At 42.0% G+C, this 18,664-nt stretch overlaps 1 protein-coding gene across 1 annotated transcript in view; it reads left to right on the top strand.

Moving 5' to 3' along the window:
- The window catches only part of LOC139411860 (cilia and flagella associated protein 299), a 250,765-nt gene that overhangs the window by 103,834 nt on the left and 128,267 nt on the right, over positions 1–18,664 (top strand). The window lies entirely within an intron of this gene.

Here is an 18,664-nt window from a genome sequence, read left to right as displayed (position 1 = left end):
GCCAACTCCAACCCTCACCGCCCTGGCCATGCTATCTAGAACATAACAAAAATATTAATTAGATATTTAAGAAATAAGGCCCTTCGCCGTGGTATATTGCCAATATATCACAAGCCCTGAGGTGCCTTATTGCCATTATAAACTGGTTGCCAATGTAATTAGTGCAGTAAAAATAAATGTTTTGGTGGTATACGGTTTGATATACCACGGCTGTCAGCCAATCAGCATTCAGGGCTCGAACCACCCAGTTTATAATACCCATTAGATATTGCCCATGTCGTTTATAATTCAAAACCTGTTGGAATAGAAATAATAGCTGGGTTAATTCAGGGCGTTCAGTTCCACTGCTCATGCTTCATCTTCCACCACCATAGGGCTACCAGTACTGCTATATCTCTGTTTTACATGTCCCCAGGGTTCTCCAACAGCTTCTGTACATGTCCCCAGGGTTCTCCAACAGCTTCTGTACATGTCCCCAGGGTTCTCCAACAGCTTCTGTACATGTCCCCAGGGTTCTCCATCAGCATCTGTACATGTCCCCAGGGTTCTCCAACAGCTTCTGTACATGTCCCCATGGTTCTCCAACAGCTTCTGTACATGTCCCCAGGGTTCTCCAACAGCTTCTGTACATGTCCCCAGGGTTCTCCAACAGCTTCTATACATGTCCCCAGGGTTCTCCAACAGCTTCTGTACATGTCCCCAGGGTTCTCCAACAGCTTCTGTACATGTCCCCAGGGTTCTCCAACAGCTTCTGTACATGTCCCCAGGGTTCTCCAACAGCTTCTGTACATGTCCCCAGGGTTCTCCAACAGCTTCTGTACATGTCCCCAGGGTTCTCCAACAGCTTCTGTACATGTCCCCAGGGTTCTCCAACAGCTTCTGTACATGTCCCCAGGGTTCTCCAACAGCTTCTGTACATGTCCCCTGGGTTTTCCAACAGCTTAGAATTGCAAAGGGAGAGTGTTTGCTGTTGAGTGTACAAAACATTAGGAACACCTGCTCTTTCCATGACATAGACTACCCAGGTGAAACTATGATCACTTATTAATGTCACCTGTTAAATCCACTTCAATTAGTATAGATGAAAGGGAGGAGACAGGTTAAAGAAGGATTTTTAAGACTTGAGACAATTGAGACATGGATTGTGTACGTGTGCCATTCAGAGGGTGAACGGGCAAGACACAAGATTGTAGTCTCTTTGAACAGGGTGTGGTAGTATTAGGAAGGTGTTATTCATGTGCACTCAGTGTGTATAGGAACAGATGTATTGATGTCTTTACCATTGGGTTGCCTTATCCTTCGCCCATGAAACCCTTTTGGTTTTAAATCCCTATGGGGCCTGGTCAAAAGTAGTGCACTGCTCAGGGAATAGCTAGTAATTTGGGACGGGGCTCGAACCACCAGACACACTTGTTGTAAACAAGTCCTCTACATTGAGGGAAACAAGTATTTGATCCTCTGCTGATTTTGTACGTTTGCCCACTGACAAAGAAATGACCCGTCTATAATTTTAATGGTAGGTTTATTTGAACAGTGAGAGACAGAATAACAACAACAAAATCCAGAAAAAAACGCATGTCAAAAATGTTATAAGTTGATTTGCATTTTAATGAGGGAAATAAGTATTTGACCCCCTCTCAATCAGAAAGATTTCTGGCTCCCATGTGTCTTTTATACAGGTAACGAGCTGAGATTAGGAGCACACTCTTAAAGGGAGTGCTCCTAATCTCAGTTTGTTACCTGTATAAAAGACACCTGTCCACAGAAGCAATCAATCAATCAGATTCCAAACTCTCCATGGCCAAGACCAAAGATGGCCAAGACCAAAGAGCTCTCCAAGGATGTCAGGGACAAGATTGTAGACCTACACAAGGCTGGAATGGGCTACAAGACCATCGCCAAGCAGCTTGGTGAGAAGGTGACAACAGTTGGTGCGATTATTCGCAAATGGAAGAAACACAAAAGAACTGTCAATCTCCCTCAGCCTGGGGTTCCATGCAAGATCTCACCTCGTGGATTTGCAATGATCATGAGAACGGTCAGCCCAGAACTACACGGGAGGATCTTGTCAATGTTCTCAAGGCAGCTGGGACCATAGTCACCAAGAAAACAATTGGTAACACACTATGCCGTGAAGGACTGAAATCCTGCAGCGCCCGCAAGGTCCCCCTGGTCAAGAAAGCACATATACATGCCCGTCTGAAGTTTGTCAATGAACATCTGAATGATTCAGAGGACAACTGGGTGAAGGTGTTGTGGTCAGATGAGACCAAAATGGAGCTCTTTGGCATCAACTCAACTCGCCGTGTTTGGAGGAGGAGAAATGCTGCCTATGACCCCAAGAACACCATCCCCACCGTCAAACATGGAGGTGAAAACATTATGCTTTGGGGCTGTTTTTCTGGTAAGGGAACAGGACAAAGGGATGATGGACGGGGCCATGTACCGTCAAATCTTGGGTGAGAACCTCCTTCCCTCAGCCAGGGCATTGAAAATGGGTCGTGGATGGGTATTCCAGCATGACAATGACCCAAACACACAGCCAAGGCAACAAAGGAGTGGCTCAAGAAGAAGCACATTAAGGTCCTGGAGTGGCCTAGCCAGTCTCCAGACCTTATTCCCATAGAACATCTGTGGATGGAGCTGAAGGTTCGAGTTGCCAAACATCAGCCTCAAAACCTTAATGACTTGGAGAAGATCTGCAAAGAGGAGTGGGACAAAATCCCTCCTGAGATGTGTGCAAACCTTGTGGCCAACTACAAGAAACGTCTGACCTCTGTGATTGCCAACAAGGGTTTTGCCACCAAGTACTAAGTCATGTTTTACAGAAGGGTCAAATACTTATTTCCCTCATTAAAATGCAAATCAATTTATAACATTTTTGACATGCGTTTTTCAGGATTTTTTTGTTGTTATTCTGTCTCTCACTGTTCAAATAAACCTACCAATAAAATTATAGACTGATAATTTCTTTGTCAGTGGGCAAACGTACAAAATCAGCTGGGGACCAAATACTTTTTTCCCTCACTGTATGTAAACAGTAAATTCTCTCTCTCTCTCTCTCTCTCTCTCTCTCTCTCTCTCTCTCTCTCTCTCTCTCTCTCTCTCTCTCTCCTCTCTCCTCTCTCTCCTCTCTCTCCTCTCTCTCTCTCTGAACTTTTAGACCAGGCAGGTATAAGGACGTGGTCACAGCTTTCCTTCCACAGATGTTCTAATAAACCACTGTAGCTGACTGAAATAAGAGCTGTGAATCAAGCACTGTCAACTGTACCTCTTCCTGTGTTTAGAAAAGAGTGAGAGAGAGCATAAAAAACGATGGAACAAAATATAGTGTTTTGTATCACCAAACAATATTATGCTGACATGTCCCCCCTCCCCCTCCTAATTTCTCCCTCCGAAGTGCTTCCTCTGATGGAAAACGGTTCTGGGAAAGTGTTTATTTTCTTCCAACCCCCCCCCCCCCCCGTTTTAAAATCAGACCCACATTTGAGCACTTAATACCTTTTCTTTTGGAAACTCCCTGAGTAACAGGTCAAACTGCCTGACCCCTCTTGTATGTTTATATTACCTACATGTATTCCAGCCAGTAATTGACTTACCCATGTGTGTGTGGGGGATATGGCGAGATATTCTGGATGTCCTTCATAAAGGACCATGCACTCTCTTTATTGATTGGTAAGTTAAGAACTAGCTTTGGATAATGTAATATTTAATGTCATGACATCATACATATATTGCTTAGATCTTTATAAAAGTTCAAATGGGTTGGAAAAAAAGACAATACTGTTTATCCTCAAAACACTGTGTATATGTGTATATGAAAAGACAATACTGTTTATCCTCAAAACACTGTGTATATGTCTATATGTGTATATCAAGTCAACCTTCTATGGTTTTGTTTCAACTGGTCCCCGCCTCCATTATAAAAACAGGCCTGTTATTATAGCTGTCAAATATGTCTAATATGAGTTGAATTTACACCATTTTGCTCAGTGTAATAACCAGTCAACCGTATCAAGTATAACCCTCTATTTTGCACACAGACTGGTCGATTTGAAATGTGCCAAAGTTCAACAGGCTTTCATTGGACATTAAATGGGCTATTGACTTCTCTGGTCGAATCGAAATGAAGTTTCTGCAGTGACCTGTGGTTATTTCCAATATACTGTAACTGAACATAAGAGTTTACTGTGTGTCTTAAAACAGGCAGCTGGCTGTTTTAAAGCATGACACTATTATCAAATGGTGAAACCTTTACCCTCGTAGGAGTCGGCCTATAGGGTTAAACCTTTACCCTCGTAGGAGTCGGCCTATAGGGTTAAACCTTTACCCTCGTAGGAGTCGGCCTATAGGGTTAAACCTTTACCCTCGTAGGAGTCGGCCTATAGGGTTAAACCTTTACCCTCGTAGGAGTCGGCCTATAGGGTTAAACCTTTACCCTCGTAGGAGTCGGCCTATAGGGTTAAACCTTTACCCTCGTAGGAGTCGGCCTATAGGGTTAAACCTTTACCCTCGTAGGAGTCGGCCTATAGGGTTAAACCTTTACCCTCGTAGGAGTCGGTCTATAGGGTTAAACCTTTACCCTCGTAGGAGTCGGCCTATAGGGTTAAACCTTTACCCTCGTAGGAGTCGGCCTATAGGGTTAAACCTTTACCCTCGTAGGAGTCGGCCTATAGGGATAGGGCCTAAATTAACATGTTTCTTACAGAAGAAATATGAAAAGCATATGTATAAACATGGTAGCAATTGAAAGGGAACAATTTGGAGATAATGGGGAAATGATTCGACCGAAGGTGAGGACACAACAGTTCACCTGATACAAGACTGAATCCAAACATTACAACTGTTGATTTGAGGCGCATTTGACATTTACTGAAGTTTTCGCCGTATTTGTTCATAACCAAATACTCTGGATACATTCAGTAACATTATAATAATATTCCTGGAGAACGTGGGGGAGGTGCAACATAAGATAAAAACATTACAAGAGTTTGAGTGACAGGACTAACTGGTGAGTGAGAGGACTAACTGGTGAGTGAGAGGACTAACTGGTGAGTGACAGGACTAACTGGTGAGTGACAGGACTAACTGGCGAGTGACAGGACTAACTGGTGAGTGAGAGGACTAACTGGTGAGTGAGAGGACTAACTGGTGAGTGAGAGGACTAACTGGTGAGTGAGAGGACTAACTGGTGAGTGAGAGGACTAACTGGTGAGTGACAGGACTAACTGGTGAGTGACAGGACTAACTGGTGAGTGAGCGGACTAACTGGTGAGTGAGAGGACTAACTGGTGAGTGAGAGGACTAACTGGTGAGTGAGAGGACTAACTGGCGAGTGACAGGACTAACTGGCGAGTGACAGGACTAACTGGCGAGTGACAGGACTAACTGGCGAGTGACAGGACTAACTGGCGAGTGACAGGACTAACTGGTGAGTGACAGGACTAACTGGTGAGTGAGAGGACTAACTGGTGAGTGAGAGGACTAACTGGTGAGTGACAGGACTAACTGGTGAGTGACAGGACTAACTGGTGAGTGACAGGACTAACTGGCGAGTGACAGGACTAACTGGCGAGTGACAGGACTAACTGGTGAGTGAGAGGACTAACTGGTGAGTGAGAGGACTAACTGGTGAGTGAGAGGACTAACTGGTTAGTGACAGGACTAACTGGTGAGTGAGAGGACTAACTGTTGAGTGACTGGACTAACTGGTGAGTGAGAGGACTAACTGGAGTCTCCAAGTGGACACACACCTCTCCAAAGTGTGCACAGTTTTAATTTTATGACTCAAAAGAGGTCTTCAACTATAAGACGACTTTTATTAGCTATTCTATCTCTGCCGTTGAGGAACGAGGGAAACGGAGATACCTAATCAGTTGTACAACTGAAATGTGTCTTCCCTCTGAATCAGAGACATTCACATCTTCGTCGCCCGTTGTACAACTGAAATGTGTCTTCCCTCTGAATCAGAGACATTCACATCTTCGTCGCCCGGGGAACAGTGGGTTAACTGCCTTGCTCAGGGGCATTTTTACCTTGTCAGCTCAGGGATTCGTTACAGCAATCTATCGGTTACTGACCCAACGCTCTAATAGCAAGCACACTTGTTGTTGTTTAGTTTGGAACACAACTCTGCATCCCCGCCATCACACAGTTACTGTTGTTGTTTACGCAATTGAAAAACATTCCATAATACTGTAAATTATTTGAAAGCTTGTTCCGTTGTTGGAATGAGACCAAGGTGCAGCGTTGTAAGCGTACATCTTCCTTTATTATGATGAACACCCAAAAAAAAAAGAAACACGAACATAAAGTTCTGCAGGCTAATACAGCAACTAATAAAATCAAGATTCCACAAACTCAGGTGGAAAACAGGCTGCCTAAGTATGATCCCCAATCAGAGACAACGATAGACAGCTGCCTCTGATTGGGAACCACACCCAGCCAACAAAGAAATAGAACACATAGATTTCCCCACCCAAGTCACACCCCGACCTAACCAATTAGAGAATAAAAAAGTCTCTCTACGGTCAGGGCGTGACAGCCAACATCAACAGCTAAATTACGATCTTTACAGAGTGTAAAGGCCTTTTCTCACCAACTGCGTTGCAAACTTTTAGTCTGAATTCCCCCAAAATACAGATTTAGATTTTCACACCAGGTCCAATGTGTTTTTCCAAGTTTCACTTTTCAGAAAAATGTGCATGACGTCACCAAACGCTGCTTCTGTCATTCTCAGTGGCAATACAATGTTCAAAATGGCTGCAGTGATGAGAAAAATCATATACGAGTTGAAAAATAATATGCTACTGAAAATACTAGGCTAGGATATATTCATCCTATAGAGGGATTCATGAAAGGAGCTTGGCTGTGTTTCATTCAGTTTCATCCCCGTTTAATAAGAAAGAAAACACAAAACTGGCACCTGTCATCATTCCTCGCACATATGCTGACCATCATGACGCTTGCTGCCTACAGGTTTCTTCTACCTGATTAAAGAGACGACTTAATCTCTTAATTAATGTTAGAATCACCTTTGGCAGCGATTACAGCGGTGAGTCTTTCTGGGTAAGTCTCTATGAGCTTTGCGCACCTGGATTGTACAATATTTGCACATTATTCTTCAAAATATTCTTTAAGCTCTGTCACATTGTTGAACATTTTCATGTCTTGCCATACATTCTCAAGCTGATTTAAGTTAAAACTGTAACTCGGCCACTGAGGAACAATCAATGTAATCTTGGTAAGCAACTCCAGTGTAGATTTGGCCATGTGTTTTAGGTTATTGTCCTGCTGAAAGGTGAATTTGTCTTAAGTTTTGGTCCTCACTTAGGTGATTAACTGATTTTTGTAGTCCGATGGGTAGGTGGAGGGAGTCTGGAATGGCATCTAGGAATCTTTGGGTTGTCAGAGAATTAATAGTGCGGCTTTGATAATCCTTTGTTGGGGTCTGTACAGATTATTTGTTTTGCGATTGCAAATTTAATACAATGGTGGTCCGATAGTTTAGGATTATGAGGAAAAACATTTAGATCTAAAATATTTATTCTGTAACACAGGATTTCTCTGGGCCTGCTCTTTTACACCTGATCCTAGACCAGCTCTGTAACACAGGATCCCTCTGGGCCTGCTCTTTTACACCTGATCCTAGACCAGCTCTGTAACACAGGAACCCTCAGGGCCTTCTCTTTTACACCTGATCCTAGACCAGCTCTGTAACACAGGATCCCTCTGGGCCTGCTAAATCTACCCGCTCCCCTGCCTGTTCTTTACCCCCAGAGCTGAGACAGACACAGAGGCAAACCCGGGAACCTCAGCGGGCTGCATGCCTTACAAATTGGGTGCCAAATAATAACTCTACTCTACTCTACTCTACTCTACTCTACTCTACTGTAGTCTACTGTAGTCTACTCTACTCTACTCTACTGTAGTCTACTGTAGTCTACTCTACTCTACTGTGGTCTACTCTACTCTACTGTAGTCTACTCTACTCTACTGTAGTCTACTCTACTGTGGTCTACTCTACTGTAGTATACTGTAGTCTACTCTACTGTAGTCTACTGTAGTCTACTCTACTGTAGTCTACTGTAGTCTACTCTACTGTAGTATACTGTAGTCTACTCTACTGTAGTCTACTGTAGTCTACTCTACTGTAGTCTACTGTAGTCTACTCTACTGTAGTCTACTCTACTCTACTCTACTCTACTGTAGTCTACTATACTGTAGTCTACTGTACTGTAGTCTACTCTACTGTAGTCTACTGTACTGTACTGTACTCTACTCTACTCTAGTCTACTGTAGTCTACTCTACTCTACTCTACTCTAGTCTACTGTAGTCTACTCTACTCTACTCTAGTCTACTCTACTCTACTCTACTCTACTCTACTGTAGTCTACTCTACTCTACTGTGGTCTACTATACTGTAGTCTACTCTACTCTACTCTACTGTAGTCTACTATACTGTAGTCTACTATAATGTAGTCTACTATACTGTAGTCTACTATACTGTAGTCTACTCTACTCTACTCTACTCTACTCTACTGTAGTCTACTCTACTCTACTGTAGTCTACTCTACTCTACTGTAGTCTACTCTACTGTAGTCTACTCTACTGTAGTCTACTCTACTCTACTCTACTCTACTGTAGTCTACTCTACTCTACTCTACTGTAGTCTACTCTACTCTACTGTAGTCTACTATACTGTAGTCTACTGTACTGTAGTCTACTCTACTGTAGTCTACTGTACTGTACTCTACTCTACTCTACTCTAGTCTACTGTAGTCTACTCTACTCTACTCTACTCTAGTCTACTGTAGTCTACTCTACTCTACTCTAGTCTACTGTAGTCTACTCTACTCTACTCTACTGTAGTCTACTCTACTCTACTGTGGTCTACTATACTGTAGTCTACTCTACTCTACTCTACTGTAGTCTACTATACTGTAGTCTACTATAATGTAGTCTACTATACTGTAGTCTACTATACTGTAGTCTACTCTACTCTACTCTACTCTACTCTACTCTACTGTAGTCTACTCTACTCTACTGTAGTCTACTCTACTCTACTGTAGTCTACTCTACTGTAGTCTACTCTACTCTACTCTACTCTACTCTACTCTACTGTAGTCTACTCTACTCTACTCTACTCTACTCTACTGTAGTCTACTCTACTCTACTCTACTGTAGTCTACTCTACTCTACTGTAGTCTACTCTACTATACTCTACTCTACTGTAGTCTACTCTACTCTACTGTAGTCTACTCTACTCTACTCTACTGTAGTCTACTCTACTGTAGTCTACTCTACTCTACTGTAGTCTACTCTACTGTAGTCTACTCTACTGTAGTCTACTCTACTCTACTCTACTGTAGTCTACTCTACTCTACTGTAGTCTACTGTAGTCTACTCTACTCTTCTGTAGTCTACTCTACTCTACTCTACTCTACTGTAGTCTACTCTACTCTACTGTAGTCTACTCTACTCTACTCTACTGTAGTCTACTCTACTCTACTGTAGTCTACTCTTCTCTACTCTACTGTAGTCTACTCTACTCTGCTCTACTCTACTCTACTGTAGTCTACTCTGCTCTACTGTAGTCTACTCTACTCTACTCTACTGTAGTCTACTCTACTCTACTGTAGTCTACTCTGCTCTACTGTAGTCTACTCTACTCTACTCTACTGTAGTCTACTCTACTCTGCTCTACTCTACTCTACTGTAGTCTACTCTGCTCTACTGTAGTCTACTCTACTCTACTGTAGTCTACTCTTCTCTACTCTACTGTAGTCTACTCTGCTCTACTGTAGTCTACTCTACTCTACTCTACTGTAGTCTACTCTACTCTACTGTTGTCTACTCTACTCTACTCTACTCTACTGTAGTCTACTCTACTGTAGTCTACTCTACTCTATTGTGGTCTACTCTACTGTAGTCTACTCTACTCTACTCTACTCTACTCTACTCTACTGTAGTCTACTCTACTCTACTGTAGTCTACTGTAGTCTACTCTACTCTTCTGTAGTCTACTCTACTCTACTCTACTCTACTGTAGTCTACTCTACTCTACTGTAGTCTACTCTACTCTACTCTACTGTAGTCTACTCTACTCTACTGTAGTCTACTCTTCTCTACTCTACTGTAGTCTACTCTACTCTGCTCTACTCTACTCTACTGTAGTCTACTCTGCTCTACTGTAGTCTACTCTACTCTACTCTAGTCTACTCTACTCTACTGTAGTCTACTCTGCTCTACTGTAGTCTACTCTACTCTACTCTACTGTAGTCTACTCTACTCTGCTCTACTCTACTCTACTGTAGTCTACTCTGCTCTACTGTAGTCTACTCTACTCTACTCTACTCTAGTCTACTCTACTCTACTGTAGTCTACTCTGCTCTACTGTACTGTACTCTACTCTACTCTACTCTAGTCTACTGTAGTCTACTCTACTCTACTCTACTCTAGTCTCCTGTAGTCTACTCTACTCTACTCTAGTCTACTGTAGTCTTCTCTACTCTACTCTACTGTAGTCTACTCTACTCTACTGTGGTCTACTATACTGTAGTCTACTCTACTCTACTCTACTGTAGTCTACTATACTGTAGTCTACTATAATGTAGTCTACTATACTGTAGTCTACTATACTGTAGTCTACTCTACTCTACTCTACTCTACTCTACTCTACTGTAGTCTACTCTACTCTACTGTAGTCTACTCTACTCTACTGTAGTCTACTCTACTGTAGTCTACTCTACTGTAGTCTACTCTACTCTACTCTACTCTACTCTACTGTAGTCTACTCTACTCTACTGTAGTCTACTCTACTCTACTGTAGTCTACTCTACTCTACTGTAGTCTACTCTACTCTACTCTACTCTACTGTAGTCTACTCTACTGTAGTCTACTCTACTCTACTGTAGTCTACTCTACTGCAGTCTACTCTACTGTAGTCTACTCTACTCTACTCTACTCTACTCTACTGTAGTCTACTCTACTCTACTGTAGTCTACTGTAGTCTACTCTACTCTACTGTAGTCTACTCTACTCTACTCTACTCTACTGTAGTCTACTCTACTCTACTGTAGTCTACTCTACTCTACTCTACTGTAGTCTACTCTACTCTACTGTAGTCTACTCTACTCTGCTCTACTCTACTCTACTGTAGTCTACTCTGCTCTACTGTAGTCTACTCTACTCTACTCTACTGTAGTCTACTCTACTCTACTGTAGTCTACTCTGCTCTACTGTAGTCTACTCTACTCTACTCTACTGTAGTCTACTCTACTCTGCTCTACTCTACTCTACTGTAGTCTACTCTGCTCTACTGTAGTCTACTCTACTCTACTCTACTGTAGTCTACTCTACTCTACTGTAGTCTACTCTTCTCTACTCTACTGTAGTCTACTCTGCTCTACTCTACTCTACTGTAGTCTACTCTACTGTAGTCTACTCTACTCTATTGTAGTCTACTCTACTCTACTCTACTGTAGTCTACTCTACTCTACTCTACTCTACTGTAGTCTACTCTACTGTAGTCTACTCTACTCTACTCTACTGTAGTCTACTCTGCTCTACTGTAGTCTACTCTACTCTACTGTAGTCTACTCTACTCTACTCTACTCTACTGTAGTCTACTCTACTGTAGTCTACTCTACTGTAGTCTACTCTACTCTACTCTACTCTACTGTAGTCTACTCTACTGTAGTCTACTCTACTCTACTCTACTCTACTGTAGTCTACTCTACTGTAGTCTACTCTACTGTAGTCTACTCTACTGTAGTCTACTCTACTCTACTCTACTCTACTGTAGTCTACTCTACTCTACTGTAGTCTACTCTACTGTAGTCTACTCTACTGTAGTCTACTCTACTGTAGTCTACTCTACTCTACTGTAGTCTACTCTACTCTACTGTAGTCTACTGTAGTCTACTCTACTCTACTGTAGTCTACTCTACTCTACTCTACTCTACTGTAGTCTACTCTACTCTACTGTAGTCTACTCTACTCTACTCTACTGTAGTCTACTCTACTCTACTGTAGTCTACTCTACTCTGCTCTACTCTACTCTACTGTAGTCTACTCTGCTCTACTGTAGTCTACTCTACTCTACTCTACTGTAGTCTACTCTACTCTACTGTAGTCTACTCTGCTCTACTGTAGTCTACTCTACTCTACTCTACTGTAGTCTACTCTACTCTGCTCTACTCTACTCTACTGTAGTCTACTCTGCTCTACTGTAGTCTACTCTACTCTACTCTACTGTAGTCTACTCTACTCTACTGTAGTCTACTCTTCTCTACTCTACTGTAGTCTACTCTGCTCTACTGTAGTCTACTCTACTCTACTCTACTGTAGTCTACTCTACTCTGCTCTACTCTACTCTACTGTAGTCTACTCTGCTCTACTGTAGTCTACTCTACTCTACTGTAGTCTACTCTACTCTACTGTAGTCTACTCTTCTCTACTCTACTGTAGTCTACTCTGCTCTACTGTAGTCTACTCTACTCTACTCTACTGTAGTCTACTCTACTCTACTCTACTCTACTGTAGTCTACTCTACTGTAGTCTACTCTACTCTACTCTACTGTAGTCTACTCTGCTCTACTGTAGTCTACTCTACTCTACTCTACTGTAGTCTACTCTACTCTACTCTACTCTACTGTAGTCTACTCTACTGTAGTCTACTCTACTGTAGTCTACTCTACTGTAGTCTACTCTACTCTACTCTACTCTACTGTAGTCTACTCTACTCTACTCTACTCTACTCTACTCTACTCTACTGTAGTCTACTCTACTGTAGTCTACTCTACTGTAGTCTACTCTACTGTAGTCTACTCTACTCTACTCTACTCTACTGTAGTCTACTCTACTGTAGTCTACTCTACTCTACTCTACTCTACTGTAGTCTACTCTACTGTAGTACTAGTCTACTCTACTGTAGTCTACTCTACTCTACTCTACTCTACTGTAGTCTACTCTACTCTACTGTAGTCTACTCTACTGTAGTCTACTCTACTCTACTCTACTCTACTGTAGTCTACTCTACTGTAGTCTACTCTACTCTACTCTACTCTACTCTACTGTAGTCTACTCTACTGTAGTCTACTCTACTCTACTCTACTGTAGTCTACTCTACTCTACTGTAGTCTACTCTGCTCTACTGTAGTCTACTCTACTCTACTCTACTGTAGTCTACTCTACTCTGCTCTACTCTACTCTACTGTAGTCTACTCTGCTCTACTGTAGTCTACTCTACTCTACTGTAGTCTACTCTTCTCTACTCTACTGTAGTCTACTCTGCTCTACTGTAGTCTACTCTACTCTACTCTACTGTAGTCTACTCTACTCTACTGTTGTCTACTCTACTCTACTCTACTCTACTGTAGTCTACTCTACTGTAGTCTACTCTACTCTATTGTAGTCTACTCTACTGTAGTCTACTCTACTCTACTCTACTCTACTCTACTCTACTGTAGTCTACTCTACTCTACTGTAGTCTACTGTAGTCTACTCTACTCTTCTGTAGTCTACTCTACTCTACTCTACTCTACTGTAGTCTACTCTACTCTACTGTAGTCTACTCTACTCTACTCTACTGTAGTCTACTCTACTCTACTGTAGTCTACTCTTCTCTACTCTACTGTAGTCTACTCTACTCTGCTCTACTCTACTCTACTGTAGTCTACTCTGCTCTACTGTAGTCTACTCTACTCTACTCTAGTCTACTCTACTCTACTGTAGTCTACTCTGCTCTACTGTAGTCTACTCTACTCTACTCTACTGTAGTCTACTCTACTCTGCTCTACTCTACTCTACTGTAGTCTACTCTGCTCTACTGTAGTCTACTCTACTCTACTCTACTCTAGTCTACTCTACTCTACTGTAGTCTACTCTGCTCTACTGTACTGTACTCTACTCTACTCTACTCTAGTCTACTGTAGTCTACTCTACTCTACTCTAGTCTCCTGTAGTCTACTCTACTCTACTCTAGTCTACTGTAGTCTACTCTACTCTACTCTACTGTAGTCTACTCTACTCTACTGTGGTCTACTATACTGTAGTCTACTCTACTCTACTCTACTGTAGTCTACTATACTGTAGTCTACTATAATGTAGTCTACTATACTGTAGTCTACTATACTGTAGTCTACTCTACTCTACTCTACTCTACTCTACTCTACTCTACTGTAGTCTACTCTACTGTAGTCTACTCTACTCTACTGTAGTCTACTCTACTGTAGTCTACTCTACTGTAGTCTACTCTACTCTACTCTACTCTACTCTACTGTAGTCTACTCTACTCTACTGTAGTCTACTCTACTCTACTCTACTCTACTGTAGTCTACTCTACTCTACTGTAGTCTACTCTACTATACTCTACTCTACTGTAGTCTACTCTACTCTACTGTAGTCTACTCTACTCTACTCTACTCTACTGTAGTCTACTCTACTGTAGTCTACTCTACTCTACTGTAGTCTACTCTACTGTAGTCTACTCTACTGTAGTCTACTCTACTCTACTCTACTCTACTCTACTCTACTGTAGTCTACTCTACTCTACTGTAGTCTACTGTAGTCTACTCTACTCTACTGTAGTCTACTCTACTCTACTCTACTCTACTGTAGTCTACTCTACTCTACTGTAGTCTACTCTACTCTACTCTACTGTAGTCTACTCTACTCTACTGTAGTCTACTCTACTACTGCTCTACTCTACTCTACTGTAGTCTACTCTGCTCTACTGTAGTCTACTCTACTCTACTCTACTGTAGTCTACTCTACTCTACTGTAGTCTACTCTGCTCTACTGTAGTCTACTCTACTCTACTCTACTGTAGTCTACTCTACTCTGCTCTACTCTACTCTACTGTAGTCTACTCTGCTCTACTGTAGTCTACTCTACTCTACTCTACTGTAGTCTACTCTACTCTACTGTAGTCTACTCTTCTCTACTCTACTGTAGTCTACTCTGCTCTACTGTAGTCTACTCTACTCTACTCTACTGTAGTCTACTCTACTCTGCTCTACTCTACTCTACTGTAGTCTACTCTGCTCTACTGTAGTCTACTCTACTCTACTGTAGTCTACTCTACTCTACTGTAGTCTACTCTTCTCTACTCTACTGTAGTCTACTCTGCTCTACTGTAGTCTACTCTACTCTACTCTACTGTAGTCTACTCTACTCTACTCTACTCTACTGTAGTCTACTCTACTGTAGTCTACTCTACTCTACTCTACTGTAGTCTACTCTGCTCTACTGTAGTCTACTCTACTCTACTCTACTGTAGTCTACTCTACTCTACTCTACTCTACTCTACTGTAGTCTACTCTACTGTAGTCTACTCTACTGTAGTCTACTCTACTGTAGTCTACTCTACTCTACTCTACTCTACTGTAGTCTACTCTACTGTAGTCTACTCTACTCTACTCTACTCTACTCTACTGTAGTCTACTCTACTGTAGTCTACTCTACTGTAGTCTACTCTACTCTACTCTACTCTACTGTAGTCTACTCTACTCTACTGTAGTCTACTCTACTGTAGTCTACTCTACTGTAGTCTACTCTACTCTACTCTACTCTACTCTACTGTAGTCTACTCTACTCTACTGTAGTCTACTGTAGTCTACTCTACTCTACTGTAGTCTACTCTACTCTACTCTACTCTACTGTAGTCTACTCTACTCTACTGTAGTCTACTCTACTCTACTCTACTGTAGTCTACTCTACTCTACTGTAGTCTACTCTGCTCTACTGTAGTCTACTCTACTCTACTCTACTGTAGTCTACTCTACTCTGCTCTACTCTACTCTACTGTAGTCTACTCTGCTCTACTGTAGTCTACTCTACTCTACTCTACTGTAGTCTACTCTACTCTACTGTAGTCTACTCTTCTCTACTCTACTGTAGTCTACTCTGCTCTACTGTAGTCTACTCTACTCTACTCTACTGTAGTCTACTCTACTCTGCTCTACTCTACTCTACTGTAGTCTACTCTGCTCTACTGTAGTCTACTCTACTCTACTGTAGTCTACTCTACTCTACTGTAGTCTACTCTTCTCTACTCTACTGTAGTCTACTCTGCTCTACTGTAGTCTACTCTACTCTACTCTACTGTAGTCTACTCTACTCTACTCTACTCTACTGTAGTCTACTCTACTGTAGTCTACTCTACTCTACTCTACTGTAGTCTACTCTGCTCTACTGTAGTCTACTCTACTCTACTCTACTGTAGTCTACTCTACTCTACTCTACTGTAGTCTACTCTACTGTAGTCTACTCTACTGTAGTCTACTCTACTGTAGTCTACTCTACTCTACTCTACTCTACTGTAGTCTACTCTACTGTAGTCTACTCTACTCTACTCTACTCTACTCTACTGTAGTCTACTCTACTGTAGTCTACTCTACTGTAGTCTACTCTACTGTAGTCTACTCTACTCTACTCTACTCTACTGTAGTCTACTCTACTCTACTCTACTCTACTCTACTCTACTCTACTGTAGTCTACTCTACTGTAGTCTACTCTACTGTAGTCTACTCTACTCTACTCCAGTTGTTTTCCTTCTCTTTTCTTTTCTTTCTTTTTCTATGAACACCCAGCCAACACCCAGCCGGCTGTTGAACCACTAGTCCTGGCATTATCTTTGTCATCAGCAGCAGAGCTCTCTAAAGCTTCTCTCTCTCACAGCCTTCTCTCTCTGCCTAGCCTGCATTGTGATCTTTATTCATCTCCCGGCCCTGTTGCGAAAGCCGCTCTGCTGCCAAAAGTCACACACAAACAAAAGGTGCACCTGGGCATCTTTGGCGTTATTTACCCTGGGTAAGAAGTTACGTTTTTTCTTCTTCAATGAAATCCAGGTCACAGCTGCTCAGGATGCCTGAGGCACTCCATTGTTGGAGGTAGGAGGAAGGACTCGCATCTGGAATGAGTAGTGTCCCACACTCCTCCACTGCTGTACACCTCAGCCCAGCCTAACCACCACCCACAACCCTCCACCGCCCAGCCTAACCACCACCCACAACCCTCCACCTAGAGTTGAACCATCAAACTAAAACACAGGACACGATAGCAATGGTTGTGCTTTTACATTTTTTATTTATCTCAGTTTGTTGTGTAACTAAAGAAATAGTCAAATGTTTTAATGTCTCCGCTTGGATTTGTTGAACGATGTCAGACATAGGTTTCAAATCATTATGTTGAAGCTAAGTGATAGGTGGATTTGACTATTGTCTCATCAAACAGAGTATCTGGGCTTTGATTTGAACTTTCTATGTGATACTGACCTCCTATAGTATGAAGCTGAATGCCCAAGTTAACCATTTGTTTGCGTGAAGTATTTTCTAAAGTCGATTTTAGAAGGAAAATGTAGTCCTAAATGTAGTCCTAAATGTAGTCCTAAATGTAGTCCTAAATGTAGTCCTAAATGTAGTCCAATCGTCTTTAAACGATACTAGATCTATTCTGCTTGTTGAGTAATAATCTTACCAATCACCCTGTTGATACACAGTGTTCCCTAAAGGTAGACCCACACCACAGCTAGATTAAGACTGAGAGATACACAGTGACTAAACTGCTTGGAGTAACCCTGGATTGTAAACTGTCATGGTCAAAACATATTGATACAACAATAGCTAAGATGGGGAGAAGTCTGTCCATAATAAAGCACTGCTCTGCCTTCTTAACAACACTATCAACAAGGCAGGTCCTACAGGCCCTAGTTTCTACCTTCTTAACAACACTATCAACAAGGCAAGTCCTACAGGCCCTAGTTTCTACCTTCTTAACAACACTATCAACAAGGCAGGTCCTACAGGCCCTAGTTTCTACCTTCTTAACATCACTATCAACAAGGCAGGTCCTACAGGCCCTAGTTTCTACCTTCTTAACAACACTATCAACAAGGCAGGTCCTACAGGTAGACACCATCTATCAATCAGACCCAGCAGGTAGACACCATACATCAACCAGACCCAGCAGGTAGACACCGTATATCAACCAGACCCACCAGGTAGACACCATATATCAACCAGACCCACCAGGTAGACACCATATATCAACCAGACCCACCAGGTAGACACCATATATCAACAAGACCCACCAGGTAGACACCATCTATCAACCAGACCCAGCAGGTAGACACCATCTATCAACCAGACCCACCAGGTAGACACCATCTATCAACCAGACCCACCAGGTAGTGTGTTTGAGATTTTACAGTATATACTCCGTCTGTTGTCATGGTGTGAGAACTCTTCAGGCTTTGAACTGAAGATGTCTGTTATTTGACTCAGACTTTAACTTAATTCATGCTCACAGTTTAGGCCTAGTATCAGAAACTGAAGAAAATGTGTCTGTGTTTCATAGAAAATGTAAATATAATAACAAAGTATATTAACATAGATATATTATTCTCACTTTTGTGAGTGACTAGAATATTAGCTTAGACCTGATGCGTTCACACATTTTGCACAATTTTCTCACACTTTGCAGGGCTAGTAAGTAGAAAGCCATAACATTTAATGGTGAAATATTATTATTGGCTGATTACATGAAATGGATTTCATGGCTGGTGTCCGAGAGACTATTAAAAGAAGACGGGCTAGCCAAAGTATTCTGTATTCTGTTGGCCCAATAAGCACACATGGCATATGTTCCCGCTGTCAGCCCG

Source organism: Oncorhynchus clarkii, chromosome 6, assembly GCF_045791955.1.
Source record: "Oncorhynchus clarkii lewisi isolate Uvic-CL-2024 chromosome 6, UVic_Ocla_1.0, whole genome shotgun sequence".
NCBI classification, from domain to species: domain Eukaryota; kingdom Metazoa; phylum Chordata; class Actinopteri; order Salmoniformes; family Salmonidae; genus Oncorhynchus; species Oncorhynchus clarkii.
This window is presented reverse-complemented; position numbering and strand designations above follow the sequence as displayed.